The sequence below is a fragment of the Piliocolobus tephrosceles genome, chromosome 3 (assembly GCF_002776525.5).
Source record: "Piliocolobus tephrosceles isolate RC106 chromosome 3, ASM277652v3, whole genome shotgun sequence".
NCBI lineage: Eukaryota > Metazoa > Chordata > Mammalia > Primates > Cercopithecidae > Piliocolobus > Piliocolobus tephrosceles.
In genome coordinates, this window is record NC_045436.1 from 60,149,469 (window position 1) to 60,164,931 (window position 15,463).

Below are 15,463 nucleotides of genomic sequence, written 5' to 3' on the forward strand. Positions count from 1 at the left end.
TTAATCCAAATGATAGTTTTTAAAAGATAAAAGTATAAAAATAGTTCAAATAAACATACTGAAAACAATTCACCTATGCTGCATAAAAATACTATATGTGTGTATATGCATGTGTATCTATATAGTCACATATAGATGCATATAGAGAGCATATATACTTACATATTACAGTTTTATATGTACATGCCTTAAATATTTAGGTACTGTGTAAAATGGTGTATGTTTAAAGCATCTCTCAAAAAATGTGCAAATTTTGAAACGAGCATGTATCAAACCAAAAAATTTCATACTGTATTCATAAAATATAATACATGAGAGATGCTATTTAAAAGTATAGCATGAATTTTTTACATTTGGATTTTCAGCTGAGGTTATGGAAGACTGAGAAAATAATGTAAATATACAAGAAATATTACTTAGTATATTTAATCCTACATTTTAAAAAGTTTAAGTAGTCTACAATTGTCCGTTGGCATTTTCAGTTACTATTATTTTATATTAATCGTATAAGCAGAAAATATTTTAGAATAAATTTGGTTAAAATCTCACTTATTTGTGAATGGAAACCCTTATTTCTAATACCAGAAACAAAATAAAGGTCTTTTTTAGATATTGAAAAAACTTAAGAAGTGTTGTTAACGCTCTTATGTTCCCTCTCACAACCCAAGGTAGCTAAAAACTGAAAGTAAATATGTAATCAAATTCTTGTTACATACTCATGTATTAGGACGTTGTCCATCCTCAATTTCTTCATGTAGTATTGAATAAAGGGCTTCATAAATACTTCTAATCCCAGATTCATGAATTGCATACAAATTCATCATGTCAATACCAAGTAGAAAATATTCCCAAGGAAGAAATGCAATCCCATTTCACTGGTTCCAAGTAATGTTGACTTTAAATTAAGTTCAGCTCTCTCTTTCTTAGGGAAAAATAGTCAAAACTGTATAACTTAAAGGTAGCAGATAGCATGCATTAAATAAATGGAACCAAGGATTAAATTAAACAAAAATTATATAATTGTTTTGGAAAGCAAGCTTGTCAGTCATGGTTCCTAGGTTAAAGACATATTAATAAAGCCATTGAGAAATAGCCCCACTTGTAAAAATATTAAAGTATTATGATCTGTTAGAAAACAAAATGTCAGATCTGATTTATGCAAATGACTAATTTTTAAAAGAGTCATAATGGTACTGCTGATCTGGGTATCGGTTCTTCATGCTTGGTGTGCTACAGAAAAGCAGCTGAAACTGCTTTGTTTGCTCATTGGCCCTAACTTTATTACAGTTGTTAGTATCCATACTGATTCCTGCAGGGCAAACCCAGATTCTGGAGTTCTGTTAAGCAGCCACCTTAGCTCAAGGAACTCAATCTATGTAGGCAATAACTAAGGGGTCTTATATGCCCCTGGCTGCTTGGTTTAATTTTATTCTTTCTCATGCTTTCAGAAGCTAATCATATTTTTATATTGGTCTTATTCATTCATTCATCAAACATTATTTCACTATTTTATTCAAATTTGAACATTTAACAATTTTTTGCTGATATCAATTTTTACCTTTTGAAGCTGTTCATCTCCATATTAATTTTATAATATAACCTTTTATAGGAATAAGGAACAAAAGGGATAGGACTTTAAAACCATCTCTGTTCCAAACAGAATATTGAAGGTCTTTATTCAGATTATCTTGCCATAGACTTTCCTCTCCTGTTCCCAAAGCAGATCCTGTCAACCCTTATGAAGAATCTAATCTTAACTGAAGTAAACTAGAATAATTGACATTCCCATTCTAAAAATTACCCATTTGGAAAACAGTAGTGATAGAGAGCCAAATTATCATCTCTGTTCTTCCAACTTCACTCCCCAGAGATCAGGACAACTTAATTTTTAAAATTTGTCCGGGAACTTTTATAATAATGTTGTCCACAGTACAACTTACAACTTCTATGAAGAGACCCATAGACTAAAATCTATGGTCTCTGATAAACACACTATGCCGATCATAGTCATTTCTCACTAACAGTGTATTCTGCATCTAGAGAAGGAAGTATGCAAGGAATTTTACCCAGGAAGGCTCCGAAGCTAACTCTGTGTAACTCCACAGAGCTGCTAATAGTTGTCTCCTTTAGATTTTTTTTAAATAGAAGGTCCATCATCAAATAATTAAAATCCCATATATCATCCTACTGCCAGGAAAAACTTGAATAACTAGCTTGACCTCCTTTCAAAACAGTAATTCAAAAGAATTCTCCACTATGGCTAGAATTTCTCGGTTCATTCTAAGATGATAAGAGAATCATAAGAACCAAGCATCACTGGTTAGGGAGTTCATTTTTCCAAAAACAGGTTTCATAAAAAGATCATTTTATAAAGATCTGAGTCCATCAAGTTCCAACGAGTGTTATGATCTAAATCAGACATTATTGTTCCTCTCATCACTCCACTTGCTTCTGTGCCAGGAAACTGAAATCAATTCCTGATTATATAAATCCCCAGGTTGTTATTCAGCAAGTATTTATTATATGACTGTCACATGGAACTGGATATTTGTGGTCAACAGAAGCAAAATCCTTGCCCTTATAGAGTTTATAATCTCAGGTACATTCAGAAGTGAATCTTGAGTATCAGCAGAATACCTAAAGCAAGCATCTTAAATTCTTATTTATTTATTTATTTATTTATTTATTTATTTATTTATTTATTTATTTATTTTTGAGAGAGCATCTTGCTCTGTCACCCAGGCTGGAGTGCAGTGTTGTGATCTTGGCTCACTGCAACTTCCACCTCCCGGGGGCAAGTGATTCTCATGCCTCAGCCTCCCGAGTACCTGGGACTACAGGTGCACGCAACCATGCCCGGCTTATTTTTTTATTTTTAGTAGGTTTGAGGTTTCACCATGTTGGCCAGGCTGGTCTCAAACTCCTGGCCTCAAGTAATCTGCCCGCCTCAGCCTCCCACAATGGCATCTTAAATTATTTTACCAATTTACCAAAAGAACGGGATGCTATTTTTGATTTGCTGAAAGCACTGCAGAAAAACCAACTGATGTCCAGACACAGGCTATAACAATAAGTCATCCAGCTGAATAACCTTTTTATTTGTCATGTACTATATTCCCTTCTGCTTGAGAAGAATATAATTCTAAGAGGTCAGAGATTATGTTTACTTTGTACATCAGCATGTATCCTTGGTCTGGCATGTCTAAGTTTGGTTTAATAATGGAATTAGCAACAGGCCAAGGAATGAATGAATAAATAAGTATCTTTGAAGCATCTAGTCACAGGGAATCCTACAATAAGTATGCTTCATTTAACACTCTTAATTTTTCACAACTTCCTTCTTGCTCCCTAAAGTGACTGTCAAGTAGCCTTCCTGTTACATTAGGCAGAAAACAGGTCATTAAAAAGATTGTAAATGCATTAAGTCATAGATTAAAGTAGCTATGTCTATGTTCTTTGCTCCCCCATCCCTTCTTCTTCCTCTAAAAATATGGATTTTTGCTGCTAAATTCTTTAAATCTTGCTATGAGTAGTGATGCAAAAGACTACATATAGTAGCTGTAGGAAGAAACCAATGTGTCATTCATGTTATTATGACAAAGGATAGCTCCATTCTTTCCCCCAAACTGCAACATCATCAACCCACTGCCTATCCTCTCAAATCCTAGTTTTATCTACTAGACTGTAGCAATGGTTTAATTTTTTAAATTTGAATAAACTAAACATGGTTCAGGAGCCACATTAGGATCCAACCCTCAAAAACCTTCCAGGCAAATATCTGTAAGGTTTATAGTGAATAATTCTGTAATTTTAAAGTGCTTATTTAAGCATTTGAGTAGAACCAGAGTTGCTTTTTGAGAAAAGCTTTGGTACTGCCTGAGTCATTCCTGCAGTTTCTTGGAAAAGTAAGCTGCTTTTCACTTCAGTGAGACTCTAAGAGAGGCTCTTCATTGTTTCCGCTGAAACACCATCTTGGCCATCAGTTTGTCTAGTTAAGATCACAATAGCTTTCTATCAGTCAACAACAAATAAAGAAAGCCATGATCACAGTGTGCTTCCTGCTCTGAATTTTCTGCTACATCGTTCTTACCACAAGTCCAGGTACGATAATTTACAGTCAAAAGAAATTGATTAAAGAGGTAATTTCAAAAAAGTTTTCTGATTGTAAACTCACACAATGTACTTGTAAAAAACAAATTTCTGGAATGCATTTAACATCTTCTGAATTTGAAGATTAAGGGAAGATCCAATACCTAGAACTGTGTCTTGCAAACAGTAAGAGCACACTAAGTATCTGTTGAAAGAGTAAATGTATGAATTATTGAGTCTCATACCACAATGTTTTATTTCCCAAAGGTTGCTCATTGTGTGAGACAGAATCACTGATTTTTCTACCTGCACCTTTTGTCTAGATTTCCCCCGAAATGTGAGCTTCTTGAAGGCAGAAGCTTTGATTATCTTGTTCACACTTATAACCCCAGGCATCACAACAACATACTACATATGGTAGGTGCTCACAAAATATTCGTTGAATGAATGAATGAGTCTATAAACTTCTTTAAATATCAAGCTTCATATAATGCAAGAGTGCTTACCCAGAGTAGAACTTGTAATACAAAACACAGGTGAAACTATGCAAGAAAAGCTGAAAGTTGACATTGATGATTTCAACACATTTCAATGTTCTATTTTCTAAACAATAATATTCACAATTCTCTTGGGAAGAATTGTAATCTTTCTCACTTAGGGAACGAATTATTCTCATTTACTTAACTATGTAAAATATTGCCCTATAGAATTATTACCTTAGCTAAAAATTTGAAATGTATTAGTTTATTAACAATGTGACATAATTCACAGGCAACATAAGTATATCTATAAACCTCTAAGTCAAAAAGCCACTCTAGTAGAAAAGGTGCAGCCCTTAACATAGAAGGAAAATATGTTTTATTCTATCAGAGATAGGAAAATATGTTTTTTCCTATCAAAAAAATATGTTTTTGTCTACAGAATAGGGAAGTGTCCTTATTCTGTAGACACCCTGCGTACTAGCATGGTTTCATGTTATTTGGTGTTTTGTCTTGCCTTTGTTTTTGTATTACAAAATAGAAGCAGAGGTATTTAAAGTACGTATAAAAGAAAATATATTCAGAATATTTGGAGAAATACTGTTTGTCATAAATCCAATAAACATTGACTAACTGATATGGTTTGGCTCTGTGTCCCCACCCAAATCTCATCAAATTGTAATCCCCACATGTCAAGGGAGCGACCTGGTGGGAGGTGATTGGTTCATGGGGGCGGTTTTCCCCATGCTGTTCCCGTGATAGTGAGGGAGTTCTCACAAGATCTGCTGATTTTATAAGGGACTCTTCCCCCTCCAATTTCTCCCTCTCTCCTGTCACCTTGTAAGACGTGCCTGCTTCCCCTTCTGCTATGATTGTAAGTTTCCTGAGGCCTCCCCAACCATGTGGAACTGTGAGTCAATTAAAACTCTTTCCTTTACAAATTACCCAGTATCTGGTATTTCTTTATAGCAGTGTGAGAATGGACTAATACACTAAATTAATAAAACATTTTGAACAAATGAATACATGTTATTAGAGTGAAATCTCCAGGAGAGCACAGACCACATATTCCGTGACTTTGTATCCGCTGCCTCTAACATAGAGTCAGGCTCATAACAGGTACTCAAAAATACTTGACAAATGAATGAATGCAAGAATGAGTGAACGAATAAATACATTTCAATCATTTTGTTTTTATTAATCAAACCCATTTTTCATCTAGAAACCTACCACTTTCAGTAGCAATTTGCTTGATACTCAAGTGCATCTACCTTTTCCCACATATTAAGATAATATTGTGCTCTAATTTTCAGTGTCTAATTTTCAGTGTTGTATGCTAGCTGTTATAGTACTATGGTACCAAACCATGCTAAGAATTCAGCAAATCACTTAACTCCGTTTGACACTTAAATAGACAGTAGTGTTAAATCTGTCACTTTGTTTCTGCTACCTCCATTACTGTTCATGAGATTTTAATGTAGTTGGCATCCACTTAACAAACAATATACTCACAGTCTTCAATTTTCTTTATTTCTCTACTTTTCCAAAGTAGAAAGTCAAATGGTAAAGTTAATAGAGCTGTAAAAAAATATAGTACCAAATTTATTTTAATGACAGTGTGGGTATCATTGATTTAGGACAGCTGCTCTCTGAATAAATATAGTCAGGATCTAATAACTGTACAGAAAAAGGCCAAGGCAGATGTCCATTTCAGATGCCTGAAAACCTGTTGGGAGACCACTGCCCAGTTAGAATGACTGGTCTCAGCTGCAGTTTCTTTATAGTTTAAAAAAGTCCCAAATGCTTTTGTATGCAGAGACCCCCTAGATTGATTTTCTTACTGGAATAGATTCTTCACAAACAAGGATAATCCTTTATTTGAGGTTTAGTCACTTGAATTCCTCTCTGTATTCTTCACTGTCAGGCTTTGCAATTTTTATTTATTCTTGGTAGAATGCACTTATATTGTAGTTACGGCACTTTTCACTCCGAGCCCTTCTTTTCAGAGCCTTAGAGAAAGAACGGTCTTTAGCTAGAAATTTCTCATGCTTACTGGCAATTTGGAGATGATTTATTTTAGAAGAGAACAGAGGTGAAGGGAAAGATCATTTATTCCACCACCTTTGAGAACTTGATTATCAGTTAATCACAGGTTTGTTGTTAAATGAAATGTGATGGTTTTCAACATTTAATTTTATGGCTTTTACCTAAGAACTTACAAAATATTTCAAAGTCTCATGAACAGAGTAAGCCCAATAGGCTAAAAAAATTATTTGTGGCTAATGTATTTTAATTTATTCTCTCCGACATTAATGTAGTAAAATGGATTACTGTAACACCAGACAATGAAAGCACCTCTAATCTATATGTATTTACAAATACACATATATTTATTCAAATACAGATCTATAAATAAACCAACAGTTATGTATTTTGTGGATGCCCTTTCAGATTTTTTTTTTTTTTTTGAGACATGTTTTCACTCTGTTGCCCAGGCTGGAGTACAATGGCACAACCATTGCTCACTGCAGCCTCAACTTCCTGCACCCAGGCAATTCTTCTGCCTCAGCCTCCTGAATAGCTGAGATCTCAGGTGCATACCACCATGTCTGGCTAACGTTTAATTATTTTTAGACATAGGGTCTCATTATGTTGTCCAAGCTGGTCTTAAACTCCTTGGCTCAAGCAGTCTTCCCACCTTGGCCTCCCCAAGTGCTGGGATTACAGACGTAAGCCACTGCACTCAATCTTAAATGTTTTTAACACTAGTTTCAACCACACATGGGAGAGTCAATAATAATAAAAACTGTCACTCTTTAAAATCTCTGCTTAATATCTTAGCATTTTAATCCATTGTTTTCCAAAGCTTTTTCTCCATGAGAATTATTGCATATGTACTTAGGACTAAATTATATAATGGTTACCGAAACAATTATTCAACAGTGTTTCAAAATGCATCAAACTTACTTTAGGGCTTTCTGATTTTGCTACATAGAAGTAAAATATTTAGACTAACTTCTTTAGAGAATAGTAAGATTCAAGGCAATCTACTGCTCTCATCTTTTCTTTTTCTAATAAAATAAATCCTTCAAAGTAAGTTATTGCCAATTACTTATGGGAATATACAGAAAGAGGACTAGAAAAAAATAGTGAGTGGATTTGCTTAAAAAACTATTTCAACTTCCTAAGTGTGAAGTCTTCAATATTATCTATTAAATAGCACAGAGGCTACAGTAAATAATATATAGAGAATGAAACTAGATATAACTATTAAGAATTTAAAGGAAACTTGTCATTATCTTCTTAATTAGATGTAAGAGCAGGTTGCTTATGAAAGTTAAGTTCCCTATACGCTTTTCTGGTTTTTCATGCTAAACTCGAAGACTCTACAATAAATAAAACCAATGAAATACGGAATTTAGATTCAGATAATTATTTCTTAAAGTTATATACCAGAAACAGAAATAAAGAGAAGATCTACATTAAAAACGTGAAGTTATATGTTGTAATTATTATTTTTTTCTCTCTGAGACCTCAAAAACTTGATTTTGTCTCAGATTTGTAATTCCGAATGCAAAATTAAAGTAAGTACCCTTGTTTTTTTCCTGAAAATATTTGACTAGAGGTAAGACTAGGAGTAAGTCATTACTAAATTTAAATTCTCCTTCCTCTTCTTAGGGTAGGACCAATAAGTAAGAAGCAAGCTGGGCATGACCTTTGTATGCCAGGAGGTCCCCAAAAGGAACATATCCAGGACAGAGTCCAAGATGTTATATAAACAGTATATCGGAGGCAGCCTCATATGAACTAGAATTGTCTTAGCTATTGCTCCAGAGAGCACAAGTAGGCATCTAAGGAAAGCATAGAAGGAAAGATTCTCTCCTGTCTTCCATATTCAGTACATCACACTGCTATCAACTTTCTGGGTACAAGGGAAAAACATAAGTGACTCTTGCCTAACTTCCCAATATTAAAAACTATTATGCTTATTTGGAAAATCTTTTGCCAACACAAAAGCATTACTTCCCATAAATTCACAAATGACATATAATTTTATGTTCAATAGAGCATAATGATTACTGTGTATGAAACACAGTAGGACCATCTGGCAGGCATATTATTTGTGATACAAATCTCAGCCTGCGTTTCAAAAAATGTTTAAAGGTATTACATAAAATTCACGGCTAGATATTAGCCAGGGTTCAAAATGAAAACATATGCATGAGCCACTCAGAACACTCAGAACTTATAAATAAATAAAAATGGAAAGGTCAGCAATGGTCTTTCTTCCTCACTGTTACTAAGCCTTTCAAATAAGCTCAGGAAATGTATGCAGGTGGTTTTTTGATTAATTTGATAGAGGTACATCCATGGAACCAATTTACAAATGATTTGCAGGCAAGCTGGCATTACTGAAATAAACGGTGCTATTACTATGATTTATGCTACTATTCCTAACACAAATGATAAAGTGAAATTTACAGTCCTTAATTACCACCATGAAAAATTGGAAGGGAGAGAAAAGAGCAAAGATTGGCAATTTACAAACTTGTCAGTAAGGCAAGATGCAAAAATCCATTTTCTTTATTTTTTAAAAAAATATATATTGTATACATGGGCCTTACTATGTTGTTACCAATCCTCTGTGTAAGAGGGGGGAGTTAAAAATAAAACAAACAAACAAAAAGTGACCAGAACCTAACCTTAAGATGCCAAGAAGCATGGCTTAAGAAAGCAGCTGACAAAATGAAGCCTCTAATTATAAAAAGCAAGAAGGTGACAAAATACAATACTGCACATTATTTGGGCCACTCAGAAGACCCAGTTTGCTCTTCAAATCTTTCCCTTTCTACTATATCTTAAAAGGCTTATAGCAGAGGAAAAATCAAATTAAAATCTTATCTGCAATTTTTAACTAATTTTTTTCTCATCTCATTCATATCTAAGTAGTACCTGTTTGAAGTTTGTTGGGGTATTCAAAAATATTTATAGGGAGGTTGTTATCTATGGAACACTAATAAAGCTATACAGAAAACTTACTTTGAAGACATGACTTACACACTACAGTTGTCAAGAGATTAGGAATAATGTGAATTGCCCCCATTGGCTGGGTTCATGGCCCATTCTTGTTTTCATTTTCCATCATTTACTACTTTAAAAATCAAGCCATGCTTTGTTTCCAAAACCTATTTTCTTGCATAACTGTGATACAGGAGCTAGAAAGAAATTACTTAGGAAGATATTAAGGGCAACAGAGTCCTTGGTGGAATTTCTCTTTTAACAAAAAGCAGCCCCGAATAATTTCTTTTCTAACAAAGAGCAGCCTGAAAAATGGAACTGTAGACATAGATAAGCAAGCTAGAAGCTCACACAGGGGACTGCCAGCAGCTATGCCAACAGAAAAGGGCTACCTGCAAGCTAGGTATGTTCAACATACAGGCCCCATCTTCCCGTTTCTTTGTCACCACGTGTACGGTAAAGAAGCAGGCGGCATTGCACCGTCCAACGTAAAGAACTCATCTGTATAATAAAATACTAGGGTGGGGTGGCCAGTTTTTTCACCAACTATACAAATGGCACACCTAGCCCTAACCAGTTTCTCATACCTTATGAAACGGCACACCTGGTCCGACCAATCTTTCGTGCCCCATGTAAATCAAACACTGCCTCCTCAAGCTCATCTATAAAACCCACAGCATTCCACCACGGAAGCGGCCACTCATTTCTCTGGGACCCCGGTCTCTGCAGCAGAGGGAGCTATTCTCTTTCATTCACCTGTGAAACTCCCGCACTGAACCTCACTCTCTGTGTGTCCGCGTCCTAGTTTTCCGTGGCCGTGAGACCGCGAATTTCAGGTATTTACCCCAGACAACAATGCCGCTTCAGCTGGCCTACTATTGGGAATGTTTAGGGTTCTAATGGACCTTCTAATCACTATTTGCTAAGTTTGGCTCAGTCTATGGTAATTCCACACAGTGGCCATTTGTACTGTTTCACAGACTGCTTTATAGCAAAATTCTGAAGTTACAAAACATGGCAACTGATTCGATATGAGGGGCAACAGAGATGGAAGAATCAAAGACAGCAAAAGTTTCTTGTCTGCCTGATTTAGAAAATAATGGTACAATTTTAGAAACAGGGAAGGCACAACCCAAAACTGGAAATTTATAAATTACTCTCAGGAATGTTAACTTTGAGTTGCAGGGCACCAGTTGTAGACATTCAATAAGCATTATTAGAAAGTTAGGGCTGTAATTCTGGAGAGAGCTTAGGCTCAAAGATGTAGGTTTGGGATAAATATGAATAGAAATAAAGGTTGAAAGCATGAGATAGGATCAGATAGTCATAGTATAGAATGGAAAGAAAAGAGATCTGAAAGGAAAAACAGAGAAAGGACATGTTTAGAGGACCCAGAGAGGAGAAAATGAGTTCCAGAAGGAATAGTCAGTGGAAAAGTAGGAGAATCCTAAAAATAATCTTAGGAACAGAGAAATGATCATCAGTGTCACATACTACATAGAAATCTGGAAGAATGAGAGATTTTATTTAATCTGTTGACCAAAATAACTTCAGTAAATAAAAACCAAAATACGAACCTGGGTGTGTACTTCTTTCCAAACTCAAATTGTATACATTAAATATGTACAGCATTTTGTATGTAGTACATATTGTTTTTTTAATTTTTTTAATTTTTAAAAAGCAGGCTATGAAGATTTAAGAAACAAACACATCAAAGAAAACAGAACTGCATGTATAGTTTTCCTGTTAGAAATCAAACAGGAAAAGATTCAGGAGAACACTTTGGAAATGGATTACAGGGCTTTTTAAATAGCTGATATCAAGCATATATAAGCATCTTAGTGATTTCTAATTGTTTTTCCACTTCTCAAAAACCGCTTCTTTCATTACTAAGATATTATAGTATGGGAAAAGCCTTCATATAAGTCTCTTGGAGTTTATCCCTTTTGTATGTATGACCTCATGATCATTGTGGATTCTTATTTTATCTTTGCCTTGTTCCTAGAAAACCTACGAACACTTGGGCATTCTACAAGCAAGTAGTTTCAGTGTTTCTGTTTCCCATAAATTCAGGCTTCATTACTACTGCATAAAACTTGAATTTTTTAAGCAGCTTTTTCTCCACTTCAATTATGTTTCTCAAAAGGTTCACATCTTCTTTAATAATTTCCTCATTTCAAATTCCTAAGTTTCACAGTTTTCTCTCAGACTTTTCCATACCTCCATTCACATATATTTGGGTGCTATCTCCTTCTCTTCAGTAGTTTCTAGGTTATAATTTCATTAGCATTCTTGAAACAGGTCCATGGAACTTGAAATGCTCTCTTCTAATTTATCAATATTTCAGCAAAGTTTAATTATTAACTACCATTTGAGGACTTACTCTATTTATTAAACATTATATTAAGTGTCTGACACTCATTTCTCTTTTCATCCTCTCTGCAAACCTATTGAGGGAATCTTTTCATTCTCTATAATTCACAGGTAAGGAAACTGAGCATTAGTAGGACAGGGTCACTCATCAAAAATCACACAGGAAGAAAGCAACAGAGCTGGGATTTGAACCTGAATCCCTTCGACTCCAGTGCTCATCATCTTCCTTGAGGAAAAAATCTACTTCAACCCTTTTAGTCTTACTTTATAAGGATTTTAATCATTAATTAATACATTTTTAGTTTTGAAACTCTGCTGCACAAAACAATTTCTCTTTGGAGAAAGCAGGCATCAATTTGTCAATTCTGGTTCATCCCAACTCAAAATACTCAAAAGGATACATTTCAAGAATTGTTTCTTTTCTTCTTTCATCCTTAATTCACACTTTGGTCAAGCAATCCTGTCTCCTAAGAGATCCAATTATTGTTTCAATGGGTCTTTCCCTCTGTCTTTCCCTCTGTTCTTTTCTCTATTCTAATTACTCTGATAAATAAGAGTAATTATTGATAGAGAGTGATAAATGTGTGTAGGATCACACAATCTGAAAATACTCATTAATTTTCATTAATATTATGATAACCACATATTCTAGAGTTGACTTTAATACATATATTTTTCTTATCAAATATAATCTTATGAATCAATAAGTATATACATACTAATGACATTAAAGTCAGCAATATACCTTTATATCATGTAGTTTAGTATAAATATGTTAAATTTTAATCATATTATATATGCATACATATATATGCATTCACATATGTATATTTTAATGATTTTTAAACCAGTGGTATATCTTTATATTAAGTAGTTCTCAGTCAATACACATACTGATTCTTTACTACATATGCTAGTTGTTTTTCTCTCTTCTCAAACACATTAAAAATTGAAAATCACAATCATATTTCAATATGGTAGCCATTAGCCACATCTTGACTATTTAAATTTAACTTTGAATTAATTAGAATTAAATAAAAGAATCCAGTTTTTCAGTTGCAATAGTCACATTCTAAGTACTCCAAAGCCACATGTGGCCAGTGACTACCATTTTGGACAGGACACAAATAGAACATTTTCTGTCATTTCCACAGAAATTTCTATTTGGGCAGGGCTGACCTAGAAGACTCAATAGCTAAGTCCATTTTTAGAATGTCCTGCTATTTCTCTTAAGATTATCATCTTCAGAAGCGTTCCGTGCGTGCAAATGCTGCGAATCACGTGAGTCCCTGGCGCATTTCGGGTTCCGGCGGCTGCAGCCGGAGTTCAAGCCTAAGCAGTTGGAAGGGACCATGGCCAACTGTGAGCGTACCTTCATTGCGATCAAACCAGATGGGGTCCAGCGGGGTCTTGTCGGAGAGATTATCAAGCGTTTTGAGCAGAAAGGATTCCGCCTTGTTGGTCTGAAATTCATGCAAGCTTTTGAAGACCTTCTCAAGGAACACTACATTGACCTGAAGGACCGTCCGCTCTTTGCCGGCCTGGTGAAATACATGCACTCAGGGCCGGTAGTTGCCATGGTCTGGGAGGGGCTGAATGTGGTGAAGACAGGCCGAGTCATGCTCGGGGAGACCAACCCTGCGGACTCCAAGCCTGGGACCATCCGTGGAGACTTCTGCATACAAGTTGGCAGGAACATTATACATGACAGTGATTCCATGGAGAGTGCAGAGAAGGAGATCGGCTTGTGGTTTCACCCTGAGGAACTGGTAGATTACATGAGCTGTGCTCAGAACTGGATCTATGAATGACAGGAGAACAGACCACAATGCTTTCACATCAATTTCTCCTCCTTCCCATGGGCAGAGGACCAGGCTCTAGGAAATCTAGTTATTTAAAGGAACTTGGTCATAATTTGGAAGGAAGCTCTTGGAGCTGTGAGTGCTCCCTGTACAGTATTACCATCCCCTACCATCTGATTAAAATGCTTTCTCCCAAAAAAAAAAAAAAAAAAAAAAAAAAAAGATTGTCATCTTGGCTACTTTCTTTTTTATGGTAAACCCTTAGGCATTATTTATTTTTCTACTACCACTTTGTAACACTACTGACAATATTTTACAACATAAGATCAATATTGCAAATGTTCACCAATTCAAAAAATCTTCCATAATTTTTTCTTAAACAAAATGCCAACAGACCTTAGTTACTTCTGTCATTTCCCCTTCCTCCAAAACTTAAAAAACAACACAAAAGTAAAGGAAGCCTCTGTAATAGAATGTGCAACCCTTTGTAAGTTCCAGCGATGAGACTATCTGTTCTTCGAGGTGGTCCTATGGTGAGAATTCCATATCTAGGGCTGGAAAAGAACTCTTTAACAGTTTATTATATTTTATACGGACAGGTCATTATTTTAGCTCCTAAATCCTATATTTCTACTACTGTCAGCAACTTTATGCTGTGAGCTTCTGGTTGTTTTCATGCTTCCTTATTTTTTGAAAACTGAAACCAATAGAATACACAGGTAAAAAACTGGCAAAAGTTAAGATTGTAATCTTGTAATCTATAGTTACAGAACACACAGGGATAACTGGTCAACGCATGGATCAAAACTCCAATCTTGGCCTTTTTATCATATAAGACTACAACAAAGTTTAAGTCATATGTTGATATGGTTTAGCTCTAAGTTCCCACCCAAATCTCACCTTGAATTGTAGTTCCCATCATCTCCACGTGTTGTGGGAAGGGACCCAGTGGGAGGCAATTTAATCATGGAGGCAGTTACTCTCATGCTGTTCTTGTGATAGTGAGTGAGTTCTCACAAGATCTGATGGTTTTATAAAGGGCTTTTCCCCCTTTTGCTTGGCACTTCTCCTTTCTGTCATTATGTGAAAAAGGACATGTTTGCTTCACCTTCCACAGCGAATATAAGTTTCCTGAGGCCTCCCCAGCCTTGTGGAACTGTGAGTCAATTAAACCTCTTTCCTCTATGTATTACCCAGTCTCAGGTATGTCTTCATTAGCAGCACGAGAATGGACATATGTATTAGGAAAACAAAGGAATATATCGTTCAATTGTTTCTTCTTTTCTTAATAAGCAAAAACAGCCACTGAAACATGAACCTAGTCCCTTAAATATGAAAACCAATTTACCCCAAGGGCAACCTTTTAAAAACTAATCAAAGTTTTTCAGTTAAAAGCATCTGGTTGTTGATTATGAGTAGTTAATAATCTCATAAACTATTAGATACTTTTAAAGGAATTTCTTTTTAACACAAATTTTCATACACTGACGAAGATATTTATACTATTTTTGTGACACTTTTACTGGTGTATTTGTAGAGGACTGAGATAAAAATAGAGGGAGTCACAAGTCTCATCACCTTGATTTTTATAGGAGCAACTCTGGCCCTGCCAGAGATATCATATGTCTATCTCTCTGATATTGAGAGGACCCAGGAATGGGCAGTGACTTTTTCCCCTTCATAGCAATTCAACATTTCATC

General features: G+C 35.3%; 1 pseudogene across 1 annotated transcript; it reads left to right on the forward strand.

Annotated features, from left to right (window-relative positions):
• Window positions 1–13,231: 13,231 nt before the first annotated feature.
• On the forward strand, window positions 13,232–13,771 carry LOC111546264 (annotated as a pseudogene). The gene has a single exon (XR_002732711.2). The product of XR_002732711.2 is annotated as a nucleoside diphosphate kinase A pseudogene (transcript).
• The last annotated feature ends 1,692 nt before the right edge of the window (window positions 13,772–15,463 follow it).